The following is a 19,175-nucleotide window of genomic DNA, read 5'->3' on the forward strand; positions in this document are numbered from 1 at the left end:
TTTGTTCTGTAATCCCAGTAAGATTGCCAGCCATTCGCCCCGGCCCTAATCCCAGCCCCGCGCAACACCACCCTCCATTGGCTGCCATTTACATACGGGATTAGCCCGCCCGGCCCGCCCCGCGCCCTGGCCTGGGCACCGCGGGGGGAGTGCTGCGCCCCCGCCCCGCGTCCTGCGCGCGCGCGCGCACGCGCTGCCCCAGCGCCCGCCACCAAGGGGGCCTGCGGGAGGGGCGCCCGCGGCCTCGGCGCCCCCTGGCTGCCCGGCGAGGCCCCTCCGTCGCTTCAGCGCTGGCCAGGGACGGATTAGGAAGCCCGGGCGCAGAGACCAGGCTGGAGGGTCAAGGTCACTCAGCGGGCGCGGGGAGGATCCCAGGAAAAGCGGCTGGGGCCTGGAGCGACCTTAGGCCGGTGCGCGTCGTCTGGGGGAACTGAAGTCAGCACGGCTGGTCACTCCCGCCTTGCCCAGGTTATCTTCCAGTGGCTTGGCCCAGGTACCTCTTTCAGCCTTTGTCCCCTGGCATGTGAAGGAAGGCGGTGACATGCCCAAGGTCGCAGTAGATCTAGTTGGACGCCGCAGGTCCCTTCTTGTCTCCAGGCAGCCCTCCTCCTGATCCCCTGACCCAGGTTTTTGCCACCACTTTCCCCCACCATACCAGGTGTCTTTCCGAATCAGGAAGCTCACCTCCCATTCTCTCCAAGGCCATACATGTTAACTCAGCCCAAGGAGTGCCCGGAGCCCTGTGCTAAGCTCTTGCTATGCTGGACACAAACCAGGCAGGCTCCAACCCCAGGGAGCTCCTTGCTTGAATGGAGAGAGCCAAATGTAGATTAAGAATCTGCTAGGTCCAAGCAAAACCCGCAGGGTCTCCCCACAGCCCCCTGGGTCCCTGTTGAACACACAGCGGGCACTTGGTAACCTTGGCTGGCCAGGGCTCCTCCTGGTAAGCCCACAAGTCTACCAGACAGAGCTTTTCCCTGGCAGGCCCTGTCGGCAATGCCCAGGCCAAGGCTGAGCCCAGAGGGGCTCCCGCACCCACAGGATGGCTTGCCCACAGAGGGTGTTGGCCAGAGAAGTGGGGATTAGGAGTGAGGACACACTCTTATCCCATGTTGCCCCCTGCCCACTTGAAGTACCGCCCTAGCTCCCTCATCACCAGGAGGCCTGGAGACACCCTGAGGCACTTTGTTGTGTGGTTCTTCTTAGACCCACATCCCCGCCCACCCTGTGCTGGCCCTGGTATGGCAACATGGCTGAGGGGAAGAGCCAAGGTCGGGAGCTTGACTGTTCAGGTTCACATCCTGGCTCTTCCTTTCACCACTGTGTGACCTAGGGCAAGGCAGTTCATCTCTCTGGGTCTCCACTCCCCCTTCCTGCAGCCTCTCAGTCAACCATAGCGTGGCCCCAGGGTGGATAACAGTGATGTTGGGCACCCTTGTTAAGCGTCTACTAGGCACCAGGCATAGTGTATATAAAATAGCTGTTCCTTATACTAAGTCTACAAGAGGGGTCCTATTGGCCTCATTTTCCAATGAGGTGAAGTGACTTGCTTAGGGACGTACAACATGTGAGTGGCGCTGTTGGGATTGGCTCCATAGCCCTCGTTTCGCCCATTGTCCTGTGGTCCCTGCATCATACCTGCACCTGCCCATGAGGTGCTGGTGGTGAGGCATGGCCTCAGTGGGTCCGGCTGGGGGAGGCTGGTCCCTAGAAGAGCTGGCTGACTAGGCTGTTGGTTTCTGGGCACAGTGCTTCCTGGACCCCAGATCCTGGGGCAGAGTGCCAGAAGCCTCTGGAGCCCAAGGCCTGGAAGAGCTGAGGCCTGGTGTGTGCTCAGTACTGCTCTCTGCAGGCAGAATCCAGAGCAGCAGTAATATAAGTGGAGCAATGGGGGTGGATGCCGCCACCCTCCTGCCTCTGGGCCGTCTTCCCTGTGGGAACAGCCAGCCTGACCCTAACCTTGTCCAGGCAGAGAGTGGGCAGTGTGGTGCAGCAGAAGGCCCTGGCTTGGCATGTCTAGGCCCCGTTCAGCAGCATGTGACTAGGGCATGATGATTGGCTCCGTGTTCACTGGCTGTGTGTCCTTGGCCAAATCAATTGGCCTCTCTGGGCCTCAGCTGCCTCTTATGCAAAATGGAGCTAAAATAGCCCTTTCTTCATAAGATTTATGTGAGGATTAAATGACATAAAATACAACAAAAACATTTAGCATGGTGCCTGGCATGTATTTGTTGGCTTCAGCTAGGGACAATGTCAGGCTCAGAGTCTGCTTGAACTGCTCTTCCTGGAGACAAAGACTTGGTCATGGACATACATGTTTTTGTCAAGTTCATGTTCTTCTCCTGTGAAGGGCAGCAGTGGCTCCCTCAGCTGTAAGGAGAGTTTGGTTGAGAAGTTCTTGCAAGTGGCTACTCCTCACCTTCAGGAACTTCTCCTGCCAGCCTTATGAAGCCCACTGGCACTGGCCCTGCCACATCCTGCCCCACACCTGGCCCGATCCCCCCCACTATGCAGGTGTGGAAACTGAGGCACCTCTCGCTGCCTTCTTAACAGCCTTGAAGCCACAGGACTTCTCCCGTTACAAAGCCCTTTCCATGCCCTTGTTTACTTAACCAGGTGGGCCTAACAGTACCCATTTCACAGATGGGAATGTAGGATGTGGGGTCATTTGCAGAAGTGAATGGGTGTGTACTGGGGCGTCCTGTTTCCCCATCAGCCCAGGAGTGACCAGCAAACTGGCCGCCAGGGAGAACTGTTCTTATGGACTCAACCCCCTGCTCCCCTGCGGTTTGGACCTAGACCTGGATCCCTGACCTCCATGTAGCATTTCTTTTCCCATGATTCTGGGCCAATTCTGGCTCTTTGTTCCTTGAAGGTAGGACTCCGTGGGGAGAGGGAAATAGAGAGACAACCCAGCCATCCCCAGCAAGGTAACCCTTCTCTGAACATTAGGGTAAGCCCAGAGGGAGCCTGGAGCTGGGATGCGCTGTATGTGACCACAAGGGACTGAAGATGAGGACAGTGAACCCAACACCCTCGTCTTTTGGGTAAGTACGCTGCAGTACTGAGAGGCGAAAGACTGACCCGCGGAAGCCCAGGGTGAGTGGCCGGGGTAGACCTCAGGACTCCCTATCCCCACCCGCCACTCCTTTTTACCATCTCCATGGGTTCCCTTGTATTTTCAAAAATATGATTTATCTGGTAATGGCTACTTATCCTTTAAAAATGAGATGAATGACTCTGGAATCAACTACCCCTCTTTATTTTCAGAGCAGCGTATCTCTTATTCCATCATGGAAACCAAAGGGAAGTACCGTATTTGCCGGCGTATAAGACGACTGGGCGTATAAGACGACCCCCTAACATTTCCACTCAAAATACAGAGTTTGTTATATACTCGCCGTATAAGGCTACCCCCTCTTCCGCACACCTTCCACACACCAAATAAAAGGTAAAACAATATCAGATTTGATTTCAACATTTATATTTATATTCAAATGCTTATGACATGCAGGAAAACTGTCACAAGGCTGTATGTAATCAAACATATACATAAATTGCGATTCACGATTTTGCGCTATCATACTGGGTGTATGGTCGGCTGTGTGCGATTTTGCGAGTGTGGTAAAATCGCATAACAGCAAAATCGCATAACAGCCGAGCATACACCCAGCAGCGCTGCTGATGCCTGAACGGTATGTGGAATGAAGTGGGCGGGCATCGGGAGGCCACTATGGCATGGGGCAAGCACTATGGGCAGTCTATCTGAAGTGTACCTGGCGTATAAGACGACCCCCCACTTGGAGGCATATTTTTCAGGGCCAAAAAATCGTCTTATACGCCGGCAAATATGGTAGACTTTCAACGACAGCACAGCATGCAGGATCCATGAAACAAGGGCCTTCGAGGAGGCCATAGCCTGTATTCTAGATGTGAACAGTCCCTGCCAGCCAGGGCGCTTAGGTGTTGTGTGGGCTGCAGAGGGGCAAAGGGTAGGTGATGGGCTTGTTTGGGGGCCCCAGAGTCTGTGACTTAAATCTCCAACCCTCTTTCCCCATGAAGGGCCATCCCCCAGGCCTCCTGGCACCTCCTTTCATCCCTGTTCTCCTGGATCTTTGTCTCCATAGGTCATCCAGGCTGCTAAGGACAGAAATCATTTCCTTCACTGAGGTCTTTGATCAGCAGAGTAACCTCTTAGAGTCCTCCAAGCCTTCTGGAACCCCCACAATAAAGCCCTAGAGTTGGGATTTCAGGTGCCCTGGCAAGCTGGAGCAGGGACAACTGGGACGCAGGGAGGTCCTCCTTTCGGACACGGGCAGATCTGTAGCCCAGCCTTGCAGGCCCTCATGTTGACCTTGGTGAGTACTCAAGGGTGGCGCTGACCAAAAGAAATAAGAAGTGACCCACAGGTGCACGCCACAGAGGAAATTTTAAATTTCCTTGTAGGCACGTTAAAAAAGTAAAAGGAAACAGGTGAAATGAATTTTAATAATGTATTTTATTTAACCCAACATATACAAAGTGTGCTCATTTCAACATGTAATATTTTTTAAAATTGAGGTATTTGTTTTTTGAGGTATACATTCTTTTCCTTACACTAAGTCTTTGACACCCAGTGTTTATTTTACACTCGCAACACATCTCAATTTGGATGAAACAGACTTTATTATGTGACTCATGGTTACTTATTGGACCATGCAGATCTGGGGTATAATTTTCCAACCCTTTTTAAGCCACAGAGCCTTTTTGCAATTGATTCTCACGTAAAAACAGATACAAGAGGTGAGCATGGTGTTGCTTTGGGTAGGAGCGGGAGTGAGGGTCCTGGAGCTGCCCTTGAAAATACTACTAATAACAATAACCGACATTTATTGAGTGCTTCTTCTAAGCCAGGCGTGGTGCTTAACGTCTCGCATCATGCCCCCTCTGTGGAAGAAATAGGCTCGGATTGGTGCCTGAGGCAAGATGGTCACCTTCACATGTCTAATGTCCCATCTGGAAGTGGGTATTACTGAGGGTGCTGGTGAGGCCTCCCTGACCCCTAGCTGGGAGGAGTTGGGACTGGGAGACAAAAGTATTGCCCCTCACATAGCCACCCCCAAGGACTCCTGCTTCCCAGGTCCCAGAGCCTCCAGCCTCTCACCTGCCCCCCACCCCAACTCCCCAACTACAGCAGGAACCAGCAGGCTTCGCTTTCTAGCAAGTACCAGGCAGCTGCTCTGCTAAGCAAATTTAGTCATAAATTAGTGAAGATTTAGGTCAACTTTAGGGCCAAAAAAGGAAAAACAAGGGGGAAGCACTTCAAAGCAATTTCCCGAGATACTCTGTTAGAGAGCTTTTGGGGCACTTCTGCTTAGTGTGTGGCTCAGCGGAGGGTTGGGGGCAGAGGGGACACCAAGCAGCCAGGCACCCTCTCCCTGGTAGAGCCCAGCACAGCAAGAAGCTGAAACTCAGCTGCATCATTAGGGTGGTTTCTTTTCAGAGCCTCAGTTTCCTCACCTGCAGAAGAGGTTTTTGTTACAGCCCAAGGCCTACAGCGAGTTCAACCCCAGCCCGGATATTGGCACACAGATAGGGACCAGAGATGGCAAGTGGACGAGCTGGAACTGGGGGTCATGTGGGAGCATCTTCCATCTCAGCTCAGCTCTTGACTTTGGGGGACCTGGGCCTCAGTTTTCTCCCCTTGTGTGCTTGTTAAGGCGCATGTCCGGGTCCTTCTAGGAGATGTATTGGCTCAGACATGAGGGGTAGAGAGGCCTAGGACTTTGCATTTTAGTAGAGTCCCTAACTCTTTGTGATACACATTCAAGTTTGGGGAGTATTGGCCTTCACACTCTCAGAGAGCCATTCAAGCTCTAGCATCTGTGGTCCAATCACACAGCCAGGCGGTACCAGCCCACAGCCATATCCCTTGTGCCACGGGGCACTCAATGCTGGCTTCTCTGTCACAGGCTGCCAGACGGGCCCTGAGACGGTAGGGGCCTGATTCCACACTAAAGCACCCTCTCTGCCCCAGGTGTCATGTACACTCCATCACTGCTCCTGGGAGCTCTGAGCCAGCAGTTATATGTATAGCAATGAAGGGGCCCTTGGCCCTGGAGCCAGAGGAGGCACCCAAATCAGCCTGAAGAGGGAATGGGGTTTGCCGAGGCCCATGAGGAATGGTGAACTAACTGGACAGTCCCCTCTGGCCTCCATGCCAAAGACCCACTGGTTCAGGGCCCCAGCACATGCTAAAATAGTTCTCTCCCACCCCAGGGTTATCTGGGAACCCAAGACCTTGCTGCACTCCCCACATCCCAGGAGAAGACTTACAACACAGATCTCCCTTTTTTCCCCACCAGCCTTCCATAGCCCCCACCCCCTCCAAGGGAAGGTCTGGCCCAGGCCTTGGAACCAAGTCCTTGCTTTTGCATCAGGGAGGCTTTTGCATGGTGTCTTTGCATGCACAGTCCTTCTAAACCCAGTGCCCTGCCTACCCCAACCAGCTCAGCTCCTTACTTATGCTGCAGATCTCAGCCTTCCTGACTGCACTGACAGGGCCACCCTCCCCACCAAGGCTCTCAGAGCCCCTTAGGAACTCTGAGCACCTGACCTGGTTGAAATTTTACATTGGGTGAGAGATTATTTCATCTCTGTCTAACTCATTAAACCCTAAGCTTATGTGAGGGCAGAAGTTGGGGGGTGGTCCTTGTGCACCTCGGCAACCCCAGCATCCAGCCTGGCACACAGTAGAGCTCTATAAACATTTGCTGAATGAATGAAGGAAAGAAAATGGACATCATATGTCCACTGTCAGGTGACTTGTTGGTCTCTTATTTCTCTCCATCTGTTTGTTGCTGTCTTTTTAGGTAGTTCTCCAGCAAAATGTGTGCATGGGTCTGTTTCTATGTCCTTGTTTCTGCCTTGGCCTCTGTGTCTCCTCCCATACTCTGTGTCTGATCCCAGCTGTCTCTCCTGATCATCTCTGTCTCTGTCTAAATCAGCTCCGTCTTTCCTGTGATGCTTGCTGTCATTTCTCTTTCTTGCTCTGTCTCCTTCTGAGCCTTTATCTCTCTCAGCTATCTTACTAAGGTCTGTTTGTCTCTGCCTCTGGGGCTCTGTCTCTCTCTGTCTCTGGAGGTCTCCGGTCCATTGCTCTGTGTGTGTGTCTCTCTCTCCTTGTGCCTCTGTCTCCGTCGTCTCTGTTCTCTGTCTCCTCCTCCAATTCTGTCCGCTGGAATCTTTCAAGAACAGCGAGAGGCATGTAATTGAGCTCGGGCCGTCTCCATGGTTGCAGCTGTGGAGTAACTGAAAGATCAATTTGGAACGACTGTCTCTGTAATAATTGTGCCTTAATAGTTTCTGTGAGTCAGAGTGGGGCTCTGTGTGAGGTGGCCAGGACCGCTCTGGGACCCTGGCAGGAAAGACCACTTGGAGCCCCCAGTACCCCTGGGCCAGGCTCTGGAGGGGACACTTGGCCTTGGTCAGAAAGAGAAGCGGGGGGTATTGGGTGAGTGGGGAGGGAGCCAGTCTCACCCCCACACCCTCCCACAGGTTTTCCTGCCTCTCTGCTCCTACCCGCTGTGCCCGCTTCTGTTTATAATTTATGCTTATGATCAGAATTATCAGCAATAATGATAACATGATTATAATTGCCGAGCTGCCTGGCTCAATTGCAGCGCTGTTGGTAAATATTATGATAGAGAGTAGCGTGAGGTCACTGCCTCCCAGAGCTTGAGGGACAGCATGGGGAATAGAAGTACCACAAGGGTTGCACGGTCCCTCCCCTGCTTCCCGCCAAACCCACCTACTCCTCTGCAGAGAACTCGCAGCTTGACCATTTGCTCATCCATTTTAACACCCAACAATCCTCCCCATGTCTAACTTAATTCATCCCTGCTTTAGGCTAGGCAGTAGCCATTGAGAAGCCTGAGGGGTGTGGGGCACATCATCTGTCACCCCACCAACGGAGGGCACTCCAGAGCTGTGGTGTGACTTCCACCTGGGAGGTGAGGCCGCTGAGAGAGGATGGGCCTTCCACATCTGAATTGGGTTTAACTGGTGACTTAGGCCCCCAGGAGCTCAGAGGTGGTCTGAGTGGTTTGGCAGAGGGCTAAGTAACAGGATAACACCACTGCTCTAGGCACAGGTCCTGGGAGGCAGGACGTTTCTAGCATCCAGAGACCCCCTTTCTGACCAGGAGAATTGAGGCTAGAGGCCCAGGGTAGCAACAAGGACTGCAACTTGCCTCATGTAAAAATAGCCCCTTTAAGAGAGCCCACCCAGATAATCCAAAGACGTGGTGAGATGTGCTCACTGCTGCCACCCAACAGGCCCACTCACTACATCTGTGCCCCCCAGCCTGGAATCCCCGTCAGTCTCTGCTGCTATGAAGTCCATGTTTAGAAAAGACTAGTCAATGAGGCCGTGAGCAAGGGCAGCGGTGCCCAAGGGGAGGGCCGAGGCAGGGATGAGGACAGGGTCGCACCCCATGCCACCCTGTGGGTGATGAAGAGAAGCTCAGCACCCCCATGTTCTGTCTGGGGACTCCGAGGCTCAGAGAGACTTGCCCGACTGCACAGAGCAGCAAGTGGCAGGGCAGGATTTGCTCCGGGCCCATTTGTGGTGACTTGGAGCCTCCCGGACAAGACCAGCCAGCCAAGCCCCAGTCCCTGATGTGCTGCATTATTCATAAGCCTGACATTCCCCCCCCCCCCCGGGGTAAACATTCAGAGCATTTCAAATCCACTTGCCTGCTCTGAAAATAAATGAATGCACAGAGAATGCTGGCGCTCATGGAGGCAGTGGGCCCAGACTCCTCAGAGCCCTAGGAAAGCTCACAGAGGCCTATTTCTGTCCTCTCACCTGGGGCTCCTAAGTGGTGGGGCCGGAGACCCATGAGCTTGGCAAACCGGGCTGAGCCCAGAAGAGGGCCTGAAGCCCCGTTCTGCCCACTTTTCCTGTCCTGGCCCTGGGGACAGCCCAGCCCCCAACATCCCAGTTGACCGTGGCCCTGGGACTTGTTGGGTTCTGGGCAGTTGGTACAACCTCCATGAACTAGGACTCTGGTCAAACCCAGAGAATGTTTCGGCTCCTTGCCAGAGTCAGGCTGATACACACTTAACTGGCGTTGTTGTGGCCTAAAAAAATAGGAGGCACCACGCTGCTGTCTCCATCGCCTGGAGGATGCCCTGGAGCCCCCCCTCTCCCCACCCCACTCCACACTTCTCTGTCATCTGCTCTGAGGAGCATGTCACACAGGAGGCCCTCAGCACTCTCATGTGCCGGGAACTCCAGGGTGGACCTCCCAGAGGGTGCATCAAAGATGGAAATGTTAATTTAGTTAAATCAACATTGATTTTGAAAAGGAGGTTAGTGCTCTAGACCAAGGTCACAGAAAATGGCCTTGGTTTCAATAGCAAGAGGTCAAATTGCAAACTGTCCATTTGAAGTTCAAGAGGGAGTGTCAAGTGGTCAGGGAAGGGTGGGAGCTGCACCTTCAGGACTGGGCTGCTTAGATAAGGGAGGAGAGGGGAAGGTAACCCAGGTGGAAAATGCGGGAGAATACATTCAACTAACTCATCAGCTCAGGTCCCCAAGGAGATGGGCAAAGTGTGTGTCCTTATTCCCCGGGTGACAAAGGGGAGCGGTATACCGACACAAGGAACCAGGGGCTCACATTCTGAATGTCCTCTCCAAAGCCCTGTAACCACAGGTCCCATCCCAGGGCCCCACCCCGCACCAGGGAGCTGAGTTTGGGCTGGATTTCAGCCCTCGTCTGCCCCTCGGTACAAACCGCCCAGTCACTGAGGCCTCACCTGCCAGGTTCCCCAAGGCTGAAGGCTGGGACCCTTTGAGATCTCAGAGTGTCCTTCAGGTGACAGAACTGGACTATTTGGTCCACTCCGGAGCAGGGAGGCAGGGGTTGCTGAGCAACTGCAGGCAAGTCCCCTCTCTCTGAGCCTCAGTTCATTTATTTGTAAAACATGAGGACTTTATCTAACATTTTAATAAATTTACCTCGACTTCATTCTAAATGGTCTAAAAGGGGCCATTTAACCAAAACCAAAGGGAACCCAGAGATAAAGAGCAAGAGCTTGTTGGCCCAGTGGTTGAGTACAAATTCTAGCTAAGCCCTTGCCAGCTGTGTCTTTGGGCAAATAACCTCACTTCTCTGTGCATCAGTAAACTCACTCATCGAATGGGGATGAGGAGTTTGCCCACCTGGAGGAGGTGCCATGAGAACTAAATGGGTTCCTGCGTGCCAAGTGATCAGAATGGTGTCTGCCACGTAGAAGGCTCCAGGGCATTCGCTGCGAGGCTCCTACTACCTGGCCTTGGCCCTAGCCCCCTGTTGTCTGAGGGACCCCAGTGGGGAGGTGGGCCAGACACCTGAGAGCACAGACACACTGGACGTCTAGCCTGGCCATGCCAGGCCTTAGTGGCCTAGCAGGCTGTGGGCGGGTGAGCCAGGGCCAAAGTCCAGGCCATGCTCAGCTCACCAGGCCTCAGTGACACGAGGTTGTCTCCACAGGCAGCCCGTCTCCCCTAGCACCCCAGCACAGCATCTGCCCGGAGCAGAGCCACTTTCTAATTTGTTCGGAGCCCGCCAGCTCGAGGCCACCAGGCCTCTGCCCGCTGGGCCCTCCTGGGCATCTGATCCCCTGCCCAGGCTCCACTGAGAGCTCCATCCAACTCGAGAAACAGTTCGTCCAGGCCCACTCTATCTGACCCGCTGGACCTGGAGCTTCCTGTCACCCCTGATGGCCGAGATTGTCCCTCCCTAAGCTCCTGGTCTTTTCCGGTTAGCTGTCCCCACCAAGGCCAGGGCTCTGGTCCGTCTTGTTCTCTGCTCTCTGTCCTGTACCCAGAACAGTGCCGGAAGAAGCTCGGTAGATGTGTGCTCATCGAATGAGGTGGAGGGGCCTGTCGAGGGCCTGGCCCTGGAGCGCGAGGACCCCCTCTCTGAGGCATGATCTTCCACCCTCGCCTGCTATGGATCCTCTGGGGTTGGTGCCGAAGGCCTCCTGGAGCTGCTGCTCAGGTGGACACACATGCCAGGGCCAGCCTGGCACTCGGAGAACCCCAAGGTTCCTGGACAGACAACCACCAGGTGTCCTCAAAGCCCCCTTGTCTACCTGCCAACATTCTGTTCTCTTCTCCAGGCCCAGCTCCCATGTCACCGCCTCCAGGAAGGAGTCTCTAATCTCAAGCTGGTCAGCGGCCTGGCTGGGCCCCCGCAGGCCCACAGTACCCCTGCTCAGTCTGCTTTGCAGAGAACTGGGTAAAGAAGAAAACACGACAGGAGACACGCTCCTCTTCCTGCCTGGCCCCTGAATGGTTCAGCCCCAGGGCTGGGGCCACCTATATAACTACAGAACAAAAAACGTGCGGTACACTGTTTAAGAAGCAGGAAAAATATGTCCTGAAAAGTACTAAAACATAAAACGTTTTCCTTCTGAGGTCTTTCTTTTGACTTCTCATAGTGTTTTGTTTGTTTTTTTATTTGCTGTTTAATGTCTAAGTACAGAAAAATTAAAAATTTAAATTATTCACATTTTGACATCTCATTCTTTACCATTCATCTTTATATTGTCCAATGCCAGTCTTGAGCACAACTATAAGAACATTTAACTTTTATGTACAATCACCAAATTTACACAATTCATATTGTGGCTTGTACGTACATGCATGTATGTGTTTTATTCTCGCCCAATAGTGAAAACACTGTGCAAAAGTGACTTAACTTTTTATTTCACTGATTGATACACAAACATCCACCCAACTCCCTCTACCTTTGGCTTATGACATGTAAGGAAGGACTAAAAGGAAAAGAAACTATAAGTTGCCCTATCTTTCCTTTTCCTTCGGTGTCATCATTTTGGCTAATACAGGGAAGTAACAAGTAAGAAAGGCTATGATGCGGTTCCTTGGTTCTTTGTGTTTCTTAGAAAGCCATTGCCATCTTTCTGCATTCGGAGCAAGGTCTGGTTTGAACAGAAAGCGGGACCTGTCATGGCCCCCAGTGGTTCCTTGATATGACATGCTTACCTTGTACGGGCTTGAGTCTCGCTGAACTCCTTCCCATCCTGGGTCCACCGGAATTCCCTGCCCTGTGGGGCATCACCAACGCTGTATGCGAATATGACGGCATGGAAGGGACAAACATGTCCTGAGTACCTGCTTTGTTCCTGCTCCTTCTCACTGTCGCGTTGGGTTCACTTACAAAACACACTTTCAAAGATAAAATTAGTAAGAATTTCAAGATGGCAACCACAGAGCATTAAACCAAGCATGGAGCCCTCTTGAGCACAGGGCCCTGTGTGGCCCAAGAAGCTGGCCCTGCCAGCGGGAGCACAGTTTGTTCATTGCCTGCTTGCACATCGTTCCACAGGGCTTGCTTTTTTCTGCCAGAATCCTAGTAGCCAAGCCCCCTGCCTCCCCCCCTCCCCCAAGGCCAGTCAAAGCCATTGCCCCCAGCATGGTCTCCCTGGGTCATGGGCCCAAGTTTCAGCTTCAGGAGCCCGTTTGCTTTCCCTCCACTCACTCCTCTTCTTGCCCAGAAACCAGAAGCCTTCCTCCCCACCCCTGCTGCTCATGAGCTGTGCAGCCTTGAGTCGCTACCTCCCCTCTGAGTCTCAGACGGCAGTGATGGGCTCCCCGACTCCACTCGCTCTAAGGGCTTGCCATCAGCCAGGTGTGTGTGTGTGGGAGGGGCAGTTGTCCTCTCTCATCCACCTCTTTGCCACACTTGGGGACATTTCAGGGAACTGTCAGTGTTCATAGTCACACAGACTTCACCTGGACCTGGGGCAGCCTGGCCCCCTTCCTGGGTAGGGGGTGTTCATCCCACAGTGCATTAGTTTCCTTCCCAGTCGGCGTTTCTGCTGGCACAGCCGTATTTTCAGCGCTGGCACTGTGTTCGTATTTAGGTCAGGCCTATTTTAATTCCACTGGGACTGATGCTGGGCTGAGACCGCTTTCCGGGGCTGACATGGAGAAGTACTGGGTTGGTTCAGCCCAGCTGGGCTGCAGAGAGTTTGGGGAGGTGGCAGAGGGAGGAGGGAAGGAGGTGAGGAGGCGGGCGGGCAGGGGCAGGTGACCTCAGCCCCCAAACCCTGACTCATCTGAGACCCCCCCCCACCCTTAGCTGGTGAGGAGGGGACACGGTTTATGTTCCACCAATGTGCAGTATGATTTTGTCAGTGATGCCCTCTCCTGCCTCAGTTTCCCCACCTGTGTCACACAGGGCTGCTTGGATGATGCTAGCCAGCATGTCTAGGTCCTTGTGTCCCTGTGATTAAAAGCTCAGGCTGCTACTTGCTAGCTGTGTGACCCTGTCAAGTTATAAAACCTCTCTGTGCCCAAATGTCCCCAGCTGTAATAGGGATAAAAATAGGACCAATCTCAAGAGGCTATTGGGAGTGAGATGACAGAAGGCACGTGAAAAAGTGGTCACGTGGCCCCTGCCTAGTACTCTGTGACTGCTTGGCAGGAGGTAACTGGTGGCGGTAATGTTATATTTATTACCGGTCATCCACACAAGGTGCTCCTCACCTCTCAGCCCCTCAGCCGAGACTGAGCCTCAGAGGCCGGGTGCTCATTGACATTCTGACCACCAGGCTCCGTACCCAGTCTGAGTAAACCTACCCCACGTCTATCACCAGATCTGGTAATTAATACCCTTGACGGTTTTTATTGGAGTGAAGCAGGACCTGCACATGACTTGCTTTTTAATTAATAACCAGCCTCCTTCCTCACTCCCCTCCCTCCTGCTTCTGTCCTTGAGGACAGGCTGGGGTGGGAGCCCAGGGTCGCCCAGGCCTGTTCAGCGACCTCTGGAGGGAGGGGTGCATGGCAGGGTACAGGGAGGCGGCCCTTGGTCATCTCCCCGCATACACCCCAAACCTTCCCTGTGCAGGACGGGGAGCCAGCTCTGGGTTGGGCCAGGCCCAGGGGATGCCTAGACGTGGCCTCTGACCTCAGGGAGCATGTAGCCCAGGGTGACCAGACCCACGGACACATCGATTCCAAGAGCAGGTACTATAGAAGTTTCTGGAAGAGCAGAGCTGGAAACAACCAGCTTGCCCTGGAGGCGCTGGGAAGGTGCCTGTGAGCTGATGCCTGAAAGATGACGTAGCTCTCCTGGTGGAAAAGAGGAGACAGCGCTGCTCCGGGTGGCAGGAGTGGCCTGTGCAAAGGCTCAGCGTCAGGGTGAGGCTGGGGTGATCAGAATGGGTGCTCCCTCAGCTAGAGAAATGGGGAGTGCTGGGGACGTGGTGGGACATGAGACGAGGGACCAGGCAGGACAGGCATGAGCACAGGGCTAAGAGCTTAGCTTTATCCTGAGGACAACAGGCAGCCTCAGCAGGTTACATACAGAGGAGTGACGTGGTCACATCTGGTTCTTAGAGTCACTGCTTGGGTTTCCAGTGTGTGGAAGGGACTAGTGGGAGCAGAACTGCAGCAGGAGTCCCCAGCTATTAAAGCCGGGGTGCACAACCAGGTCTGAGTCCTGGTCTCCCCACCAAGGGCCCAGGAGCCTGGACCTTCTCGGGGCATATGGCCTGGCAGCCTTCCTCCACTCTTAAACTTACCTCCTTCTTCCTGCTATTTTTAATGTAGCACCTTGTTGAGATTCAAACGAGCATCTCCAATCTGGGCTCCTTTGCATAATTTCCCTCAATTAACATTTTCAAGATGCCAATTAAGACAGCACACACCACCAAGTGGGGAACCCCTCACTTTGGAGGAACCCAGCTTCTCAGGAGAGGAACACGCTCCCTTAGTCCTGAAAGCCAAGTCCCAGACAGGGACTTGTTGAGCTTGATTGAATGTGCTTGGACAGGCCCTTGGCCCCTCTGGGCCTCAGTTTCCCCATTTGTGAAATGAGGGGGCTGGTGGCGTGATCTCTAAGGGGCTCTGCCCACTCCTGGCTCAGAAACCACACATGGACTCCTTTCCTCCCAGCAAACTTGTGAGAATGAACCCATTTAACAGATGAGGAAACTGAGACCCAGAGAAAAGGAAGGATTTGCTCGAGGTCCACTCAGGGCTTCAGTGTTGGAATTAGACCCAGTCCTTTCCTCTCACCCAGTAGGGTCTCCTGAGTTCTATGGGCTCCCAGGGTATTTGGGGAGACCAGACCCCCAGGGCAAAATGATGAAAGGAAAAGTGAGGCAAGCCAGAGCCACGGTCCCTGAGGACTGGGGCAGACAGGAAACCCTTCCTTTTTGTTCCTCAAGTCTCAGCCCCAATTTGCCTCCTTCAAGAAGTCTTCCCGGATCTTGCTTCTCTGAGTTACTTTATCACTTACTGTCCACGTTGCCCACCTTCACTTGATCCCCTCAGGTGGTCCTCTTCTCCCAGGATGCTCTGGTCTCCTTGCTGGACAGGGCTTCTCTGAGGACAGGGATGGAATCCCCGTCATTTCTGGCTTTCCTGCCTCCTGGACCCATGTGTGGCTTAGAAACACGGCTGGCAGTCCCTGACCGCCTGCATTTCCAACACAGGGCAGGACACTCCGTGTACACTGGACGTGTGAACGAGTGTCCAGTGCTCACACAGGTCCCCCTTTCCTCGGCTGGACTAAACATATCCCAAAGGCAGGGCCCAAATTATCTCCTCTTTTTTGGCAGACAAGTCCTACCCCATAGGGCTGAGTTTACTGGTGGTGCTCAGTAAAGCATTTGGGGATCTAGGTCACTTTGCTTCTCAGGTCCATGTCTCCTCGTCTGGAGAATGGGAATTCACAAGCTTTGTATGCAGGTCACTGTGTGCAGGGCACAGTCATAAACCCTGGCACCCACAGAGGAAGAAGATCAGACCATCCTCATCCTCTCAGAACTTAAATTTGGCTGGGGAGACAGACACAGCTAGGAATAAATACCAGGTAATTAGATGGATGCTCTGAGAAGGGCAAGTAGCAGGACATGGTGGGGGAGACACCAGCGTCTGAGCTGGACCTACAAGGATGAGGCCAGACTTAGAGGAGCAAAAAGCCTGAGCACAACTTAGGAGACAGGAGACAGTGCAGGAAGCATCAGGAATAATAAGTTGTCCAGCTTGACCCAGATGTGGGGGAGAAGGCAGGAAAGGGAAGCGGCAGAGCTCCTGGAGTGGGGGGTACCTCAATTGTAATGTTGGAGGGTTCTGGCACTTTTACCCACTTGGCTGTTGGTGTCTTTCCCATATGCCCTTGGCCAACCCGGAGTCACCTGCCAACAGCTTCCCATAACTCTGTCTGAGGGCAATGTCTGACCCCAGGTGAGTGCCTGAGCACCCTGAGGGACCCTCAGCCGTTGAGGGCGGGAGCTGGTGACTGAAACCCTCTCCCAGGGGCCCCCACTGAATGAGACAATCCTGAGGCGTGTGGTCCCCAGCTTTCAGAGGGTTCCTAGCAATATGGAGCTTTGAAGGTTACCTGCTCACTAACACGTTCTTCACTGGCTGTCCTCCCTGTCCTGTCCTGTCCTTCACAGGCATTCTAGTGTCACCTCTCGATCACTTGCACCAACCTCTTTGGGGAATCCGAGTAAAGACAGCCAGAATTTTCCATTTCTCTGGGCAGAAGGGGAAGAGGTATTGCAGACAAGATGGGAAGAGCCACCAGAGAGGGCGGAGCTGCAGGAGCGCCCCCGTCCCCCACAAGGGAATTGTCTATAGCTACAGAGGTTGAGACACCGGAATGTAGGGGTCTGTGGGAAACAGCAGCACCTCCATCCTTTCATTTATTCAGTTATACGGATTGCACCTCGTTTCAGAGAGGACTTAAAGCCACATTTAACCACGTACATACTACACTCATGTCAGTTGGAGGTCACCCTGTGCCTTATGAAGTGACATTGTCCCACTGCAGGGGCTTGATCCTTTAGGTCACCACTTCAGCCCCCCGTTTTGCATGCTGAAGCTCACTCAGTGTTAACGTTACTGGTTTGTCTGGCACACCTGCTCAGACCAAAGCCATCCTCTCTGGTCTCTGTTGAGTGCGGGAGGGTAAGTTTCATGTACTGGGTTTTATCTTTTTTTAATTGATTTGTAGGAATTCTTAATATATGATAGATCCCAATCCTTTGTCAGTTATATGCACTGCAAATCTTTTCCCAAACTAATATTTATCTTTCATTTTGCTTTCAGTATTTATTTATTAAGATAATTTAAATAATTTATTTATAAGGAATTTTAGATTTTAATTTAGTAACATCTGTCACTATTTTCCTTAAACATTTGTGCTTTTTGCATCTTGTTTCAGAAAAACTTTCTATGACCGATTCTGTTGGCAATGTCTAATATCCATTCTGTTCTTCCTTAGCAACAAAATTCCAGTTTTTAGCTGGGTATAATGACACCCAACTATAAGACTACATTTTCCAGTCTCCTTTCTAGCTGTGTGGCCATAGACTGACATCTGGCCAATGAAATGTAAATGAAAACATTTTGTGAAGCTTCTAGGACATTTCCTGCCCTCACCTTCCTTATTATGCCATCTAAAAGGTAAATGTGATGGTTGGAGCTCCAGCAGTCATCTTAGACTTTGAGGTGACCTCAACATGCTAAGTGTGGCAGGACAGAAAGTTAAAAGCCGATTTCATGATATGGCTGTGAATCAGTCATAATAATTTTTTGGGGTTTGGTTTTGTTTCCTTCTTCTAGAGTGATTACACCTGAGACAGAAATGATCATAAATAAAAGAGCTGACTTAAGCCACTATGGCTTTGGGTTTTTCCAATATAATACACTTCCCTATCCTACATTTTCTTTTGAAAGTTTCACAACTTTACTTTTCAGACGTAGTTCTTTAATTCATCTGGATTTGATTTTTGCTTATGTGGGAGGTGGGAATCTAATTTTATTCTTTTTCCATATGGACAGCTAATTGTCCTAGCATCATTTATTGAATAGTCCAAAGCAAAATAGAAGATATTTTGGAATAAATTTTGTAAAAGTTGTTCAAGATCTTTATAGATAACATCATAAAATTAACTTAAGGATGTAAAAATTTAAAACGCTTAAACAGAAAGATATATCATGCTCACAGATGGGAAGATAATTATCCCCTAAATTAATCTGTAAATTCAGTGACACTCCAATCAAATACTGTTGTGGGGTTTTCAAGTTATGTATGTAAAGATAAAATAAAACAGAAAAAAAAAACAAGTTAGGAAATTAGGAAAAACAAGGGCAGGAAAATAAGATGCAACCAGAGGTAAGGGCGCGGGTAGTTGTCAGACATGGGCCACACATTTCCCTCTGAAACTTTTGGCAACAGATACACAGAGGGAAACATAATCAGTTTTTAGCTAAAAGATAAAAGCACACCATTACCAGGTAAACAGAACGGTTCTTGGGATCGGTGGAGGGATGGGGGTAGGTGGGTGGGCAGTGGGTGATGACTACAGGGTACAGGGCTTCTTTTCAGGGTGATGAAATGTCCTAAAATTGATTGTGATAATGTTTGCATAACTCTGTGAGTATACGAAAAAAAAATTTTTTTAAATATTTTATTGGGGAATTAGGGGAGGGGAACAGACAAATTGCTGTCCTTTTGTTCTTCAATCTAGTGTGGGGGACACCACTTCATTGGCCCATGTTGGTATTGTCAATGCGCTCTTCCTGGCTGAGGCAGTCGGCCATTGGACTGCTGCTCACAGTGGCTCACGGCAGCCCACTGCCGCCCATGGCGGCTCATGGCGATTCAAGGCAGCCCACTGCAGCAGGGGCTGCAGACTACGCCATTGCCGGCCACTCACGCAGCCCAGCTCCAGGTCGAGCTGTTGTTCACAATCTTAGCTGTAGAAGGCACAGCATCACTGACCCATGTAGGAACTGAACCGGTGGCCCTGCTGCTCAGAGCTCATGCCCCCAAGTCAACTCTTAACCAACTGAGCCACTTGCCCGGCCCAAAACCTTTGAATTATTCTCTTTAAATGGGTGAATTGTAAGGTATGTAAATTACATCTCAAGAAAGCCTATTAAAAAATAAAAAGGGAGTCAACTATAATTAAATATATATACCATGGGTGCCAAAAACATTGATACAAGTGGACACTTTGGTCAGCGTTGCTCAAGCGTAGTTCGTAGTTCGCCATAGTCAGAAGTGTCTGGACGCTGATGGTAACCACCTTTGTTACCGGCCAAGAGAGTGCCCCCCACAAAGACTTTTAAGTTTTCTTTCCTATAGAAATGTTAAGTAT

At 51.8% G+C, this 19,175-nt stretch overlaps 1 long non-coding RNA gene across 1 annotated transcript; it reads left to right on the plus strand.

Annotated features, from left to right (window-relative positions):
* The first annotated feature begins 125 nt into the window (after positions 1–125).
* LOC109384973 (uncharacterized) lies at positions 126–11,354 on the plus strand. Its single transcript, XR_002124534.1, has 4 exons — positions 126–493; positions 2,953–3,047; positions 4,128–4,358; positions 11,148–11,354. It is a non-coding gene; the product is annotated as an uncharacterized LOC109384973 (long non-coding RNA).
* Positions 11,355–19,175: the final 7,821 nt, after the last annotated feature.

Source organism: Hipposideros armiger, unplaced genomic scaffold (assembly GCF_001890085.2).
Source record: "Hipposideros armiger isolate ML-2016 unplaced genomic scaffold, ASM189008v1 scaffold_107, whole genome shotgun sequence".
NCBI lineage: Eukaryota > Metazoa > Chordata > Mammalia > Chiroptera > Hipposideridae > Hipposideros > Hipposideros armiger.